Source organism: Syngnathoides biaculeatus, chromosome 14 (genome assembly GCF_019802595.1).
Source record: "Syngnathoides biaculeatus isolate LvHL_M chromosome 14, ASM1980259v1, whole genome shotgun sequence".
In the NCBI taxonomy this organism is placed as follows: domain Eukaryota; kingdom Metazoa; phylum Chordata; class Actinopteri; order Syngnathiformes; family Syngnathidae; genus Syngnathoides; species Syngnathoides biaculeatus.
The window spans coordinates 15,499,113-15,505,275 of NC_084653.1; the positions used below are offsets into that span (position 1 = coordinate 15,499,113).

General features: G+C 42.2%; 1 protein-coding gene across 1 annotated transcript in view; it reads right to left on the reverse strand.

Annotated features, from left to right (window-relative positions):
- slc39a10 (solute carrier family 39 member 10) overlaps positions 1 to 1,889 on the reverse strand; it is a 37,601-nt gene extending 35,712 nt beyond the window's left edge. Inside the window, exon 1 of the mRNA XM_061840718.1 lies at positions 1,701 to 1,889. The gene's annotated coding sequence lies outside the window, so the exon portion shown is untranslated. The remainder of the gene's footprint in view (positions 1 to 1,700) is intronic.
- Between the last annotated feature and the right edge of the window lie 4,274 nt (positions 1,890 to 6,163).

The following is a 6,163-nucleotide window of genomic DNA, read 5'->3' on the forward strand; positions in this document are numbered from 1 at the left end:
CTTCAATTGCCATTAAGATCGTAAGCACTTCAATTGCCATTAAGATCGCTACGCCATCCAAGGCATTGTTTTGTTGAGATTACAAGAGTGGTACAGGGAGCACGGCGGTATTGAACTCAATGGATGCTTCATTGTCTGGTGATTTTACGCGGATACGCTCGTCTTTTTCGCAGCTTCTTTCATACACGTTTTGCAGACTACGTTTGCTTCCAAATGATAAGACATAAGATGCCCTTTTCTGGGACTATTTCTGGTTCACTAGTTGCTGTTTCGTAGGGCAATGAAATTTGGGGAGATGAGTCACAAAAAAAAAAAAAAAAAAAACAACTATGATGACTTGTGAACCACAAATATACAGGGGTTTGCCACTTAATTGAATTGCATTAAGACAAGTTCCCTATGACTGGGAGAAATAGAGAAACATTCATTTCACCCAGTGGACATAGTCTAAACTGCAGTGCTAATCCAAATAACTGGAATTTAAGTAAATAATTTGTTTTTCATTTGTTCATTACTGGTCTTTCTGTAATCTGGGATTTCATTCCTTGTGCTGCACCCTTGCAAGTGCAGATGCACGACACACATCGGAATTCTGCAAAAACCGGCTGACCTCTCGAGCAGCTTTAATGTGTTACAATTTAAAAATTAGAGCTCAGACATTTGACTGTCACAATGCCAAAAACTTGAAGTAAAAGGGGTTTTTGTTTGGAGTCATAGGATTGACTAGCAGAGGTACAGTACAACCACTAACAGACTGACTGATACTATACAAGTATGTTCTTCTTAACCCAGTCTATTCTATACTTTTATTGCGAACAGTTTAGGAGTTCTGGAATAGCATCTTAAGCGCCCACTCTAAAGTTAGCGAGCCAATTTTGTTGCCTATCTGTCCTGCATCTCCATAATAACTTGCATTTTGACACGTGGCTCAACATTTACATGACCTTTTTCAAATGTAATTATTTAGTCAGACTCTCACAATAAGTGATATGCTTCTCGTTCATACAAATTGCTTTAAGACGTTAAAAAAAAAAAAAAAAAAACCCGTGACATTTACCTCCCCTTCCCGGAAGGTCACTATGCCCAAACCTCTGATCCTTGAACCTATCCCGGCCCGTATCAAAACTTGGTGGGTAATTGAACCAGTGCGATGCAAATTCAATCTTTAATGCGGCCCCTAAATAGACCGGTGGGGCTTAGATGAAGTACCAAACGAATGACTACTACTCGTCTTAAAAAGCAACATGCGCCATCACCATAAATGAACACATTCTCAACAAGGCACTCATAATTATAGGCACAAGTTTGCTACATTCGCTGCACGTGGCGAGGACAAAAACGTAAGAAATTTCCGTCAAATTCACAATTATTAAGCGTCATTATTGGCTAAGCCATAACAAAAATATAGCCGGAACGGCAGAATAAGGGCATATTCAACCAAGTAGCCTCTATGTTGACATTCGCGAGTAGCCTATTATCACAGAAAAAGTAGCTTGTAAAATACAATGCAACAAGAGCTAGCCGATCAGCATACAGGAAATGAATGCAGAGAAGAATAGCCCTTGAACGACATGTTTGTTACTGTAAATGTTTGTTAGTCGACATTCAAGTAGCGGATAGTAGCGTACGGCCCAGTGAAAGCGACTCGAGTCCATGTTGTGGGAGTGAATGAAAAGTAAATGCGTTTTTTATGTCGTTACCTCACTCGAGTGCCGTGTGCATCTCCTTTCCACTCGGTACGAAGAAAAAAAAATGCACGCCTATATGACGTCAGGTGGCGCGAAAGAATTGCATTCACCAATAGCATTTACGCACTATACACGGAATCACAAGAGAGGCGGCGGTTCCTTAAGTAGTTGGCGTAGTGGACGCCGGTGTTTCTTCCAGACTCCAAACTGGTGCAGGAAGCAGACCATAGATATGAAGACGGAGCTGAACCATCGTGTTGTAACTGCCGAGTCACCAAAGGCGCTTACGTAGCGGCCATCTTGGAAAGGTCGACATTCCCTTCAACAGCTGTGCATGAATACTGAAATGATGTCGTAATTTGCAAATTTTCCAACATAATTTTGGGAGGGATACTGTTTTATTAACGCCAAAGTGTATGCCATAGATAAAACAAAAACATAAAATACAACTCATATCTTCAAAGTGAAAAATTATGTGGTAAAAACCTCTCACAGTTCCCTTGTGGTAATTGTCCAGCTTTGTGCATCTTGTACGCAACCGTATGGAGCACAATAATCTATTTTCACTGGTTATTTGGTTTTCTTGCCATACACACCCATGGAATGAACTGATGACTTTGACCTCAGCCAAGTGTGAAGCAGTTGGGATGAAAATCAGTCCTTCTAAATCTGAGACAATGGTCATTATTTGGAAAAGGATGGTGTGCCCTCTCCAGGTCGGGGATAAGATCCTGCCCCCAAGTATAGGATTTCAAGTATCTTGTTCATGGGTAACAGATGGATGGAACGGTAGATCAATTGAGTGGATCGCTGCAGTGATCCGGATTTTGTATCAGTCCCTTGTGGTGGAGAAGAAGCTAAGCTGAAAGGCTAAGCTCTCAATTTACTGGTTGTTCTATGTTCCTACCCTCACCTATGGTAACGAGCTGTGGGTCATGACCGGAAGTACAAGATCAAACAACCGAAATGAGTTTCCGTTGGAGGGTGTCCGGGCTCTCCCTTTGAGATAGGGTGAGAAGCTCGGTCACTGGGAGGGGCTCAGAATAGAGCCGCTGCCCTTTTAGCCAGATGACGTGGCTGTAGCAACTGTTTTCAGATGGCTCCTGGACGCCTCCCTAGTGAGGTGTTTAAGGCATGTCCCATTGGGAGGAGACCCCAGGGATGACCCATGACATGCTGGAGAGACTATGTCTCCCAGCTGGCCTGGGAATGCCTCATGATCCCCAAGGAAAAGCTGGAAGAAGTGGCTGGGGAAAGGGAAGTCTGGGCTTCCCTACTAAAACCACAATACTGCTACAGAAAATGGATGGATGGCTGGCTTATTTAATTGGTTTATTTATATATATATGGCCCTGGACTATATTCATGCAGCACTTCGGTTGTAGTGCGGAGGTGTGATAACTTCCGGTTGCCAGGCAAAGAAAACATATTTAAACTGAAAATCAAGATGATGCTGAAGATAGCGTAACTCCACAGTGTTGGTTGGAGGAAATCCAGGTTAAGACACTTTATTTACAGATGTCCAGCAAAAACAAGAGAAAAGTTTAAACACTAAAATATGTGTCCTCATGTGCATACAGAAGAAACCTTTACAAGCAGATGCTAACCCAAAACCCAAAATGGCGACCACACGATGTAGGGAGCGATTTTCAAGAATGACAGACCTTGAACTTTTGTTATCTATGTTTTATTCTTATAGGGGTTTCCGGCGAAGGCAAGAAGTCTTATTCAGTGCAGGCAGCCTTTTACTGTCTGCGTTACCCTCCCAACTATTAACTTTCATTTCACCACACATTTTCTCACATAGTACTTTGTAATGTTTACCCTCCACTCTTGTATGCTGCAGACAGACACCTCTCCACAGTTCTGGTATCCTCGATCAATCAGGCCTTCAAAACAAAAGCATGCCAGGAAACCGACATGGTTACACCACACTTTGCACTAGTTTTGTTGGCGAAAACGGTGGACATCAAAAGTAAACTGTTTCCATAATTAAGTCATTATCCCCAAACATTGCTGTTTGGTAAGTCGAGTACACATTAATTCATATTCTGTCATACTTCTAGTCCTTGGAAATCACTGCTGTTTATGATGTGCCTTTCTAATACTGACGTCTTATGAAATCCATCCATCCATCCATCCATCCATCCATCCATCCATCCATCCATCCATCCATCCATCCATCCATCCATCCATCCATTTTCGTGACCACTTATCCTCACCAGGGTCGCAGGGAGTGCTGGAGCCTATCCCAGCTGTCAACGGGCAGGTGGCGGGGTACACCCTGAACTGGTTGCCAGTCAATCTCAGGGCACATCAAGACAGCTACACTCACAATCACATCTCGGGACAATTTAGAGTGTCAAATTAATGTTGTATGTTTTTGGGATGTGGGAGGAAACCGGAGTGCCCGAAGAAAACTCACACAGCACGAGGAGAACATGCAAACTCTACACAGGTGGGGCCGGGATTTAACCCAGGTCCTCAGAACTGTTCGGCCAACACTTTACCAACTGATCCACCGTACCACCCGTCTTATGAAATGTGTACAGTATTTCATGATTGTGATGCAAATATTAAACCCATAAATGTGTTTTGTACACACATTTGACCTTTTCTGCCACCAGAAATTTGTACAGTGTGACCACAATTTAGTATTGAGGTCACAAATTGGGCTTTTTGTACACACATTGTCTGTATATTGTGGCAACAATTGATCATTTTTGTGTCAAAGCATGAAAACAGACTTAAAACTTCGTGTCAAAGGTACACACCTAACCTAACACATGCAGTAAAATATTCATATTAATGGTTCTAACGGTTGTTTATATGTGCCCTGCAGTTGTCTGGTGACCAATTCAGTGTCAGCAGCGCCTCTTGCCCAAATAAAGGGCAAGAGGTGTGGCATAGGCTCCAGCACGCCTGCGATGAAAAGAGTTCAAATTGGTATAAAGTGTGCTTTTTCTAATACTCACATCTACAGTGAAGAAAATAAATATTTGAACACCCTGCTTTAGTGTAGTATAGCAAGTTCTCCCAATTACAAATCATGGAGGGGTCTGAAATTTTCATTGTAGGTGCATGTCCACTGTGGGAGAGATAATAAAAGAAGAAAAATCCAGAAATCACAATGTATGATTTTTTTGATGATTTATTTGTGTGATACAGCTGCAAATAAGTATTTGAACACCTAAGAAAACCATTGTTAATATTTGGTACAGTCGCCTTTGTTTGCAATTACAGAGGTCAAACATTTCCTGTCCCATTTCCACTCCTTGGTTTTCATGTCTGTGTGCTTGGGGTCATCGTCATGTTTTGAAAGACCCAGCCACGACTAAGCTCTGACTGAGGGAAAGAGGTTGTTCCTCAAAATCTCACGATACATGGCAATGGTCATCCTCTCCTTAACCCTCTGTTGACCCATGTTGCATTTTTTTTCAGATAACCTGGAATCCTGCTTGGTTAACAGCCACTTGGTTCCCATGTGCAGAAAACCACCCCCAAAGCATGATGCTACCACCCCAATGCTTCTCAGTAGGAATGGTGTTCTTGGAATGGAACTCATCATTCCTCTTCCTCCAAGCACAGTGAGTGGAATTATGACCAAAAAGTTCAATTTTGGTTTCATCTGACCATAAAGCTTTCTCCCATGACTCCTCTGTATCATCCAAATGGTCAAACTCAAGGTGGGCCTTGACATGTGTTGGTTTAAACAGGGGAAATTTCTGTGCCATGCATGATTTCAAACCATGACGTCTTAGTGTTTTACCCACAGTCAGCTTGGAAACGGTGGTCCCAGCTTTTTTCGGATCATTGACCAAGTCCTGTCGTGTAGTCCTAAAATGATACCTCACCTTTCTAAGGATCACTGAGACCCCACGAGGTGATATCTTGCATGGGGCTCCACTCTGATTGAGAATGACCGTCATGTTTAGCTTCTTCTATTTTATAATGATTGCTCTAACAGTGGACCTTTTTTCACCAAGCTGCTTGGCAATTTCTCTGTAGCCTTTTCCAGCCGTGTGGAGTTGTTGTTGTTTTTTGATTATCTCTCTCACAGTGGGCATGCCCCTTCAATGAAAATTTCAGACCCCTCCATGATTTCCAAGTGGGAGAATTTGCAATATAGGAGGGTGTTTAAATACTCATTTACTTCACTGTACATGTATGGCTAGCAAGCCACGAGAAAGACAAATATAAAGCCAAAGTGTAAGAAAAAAAATTGTATGTATTCTCACGTACCACATAACCCAAGAATAACTGAGCGCAGTCGTTATTGATTTTCCCATCACATCTCCACTTCTGGTCCTTTTTGTTTACTTTGGACTCATGATGTGCTGTATCCAAGTAATCAATGGATTGACACGAGATAGACCGACCAATTCACCATCTAATATGGCGTAAAATTATTTTGTGATCCTTATTAGGATATGAACAACTGACTTCAGGTGTGAACATCTGCAGTACGGGTGGGT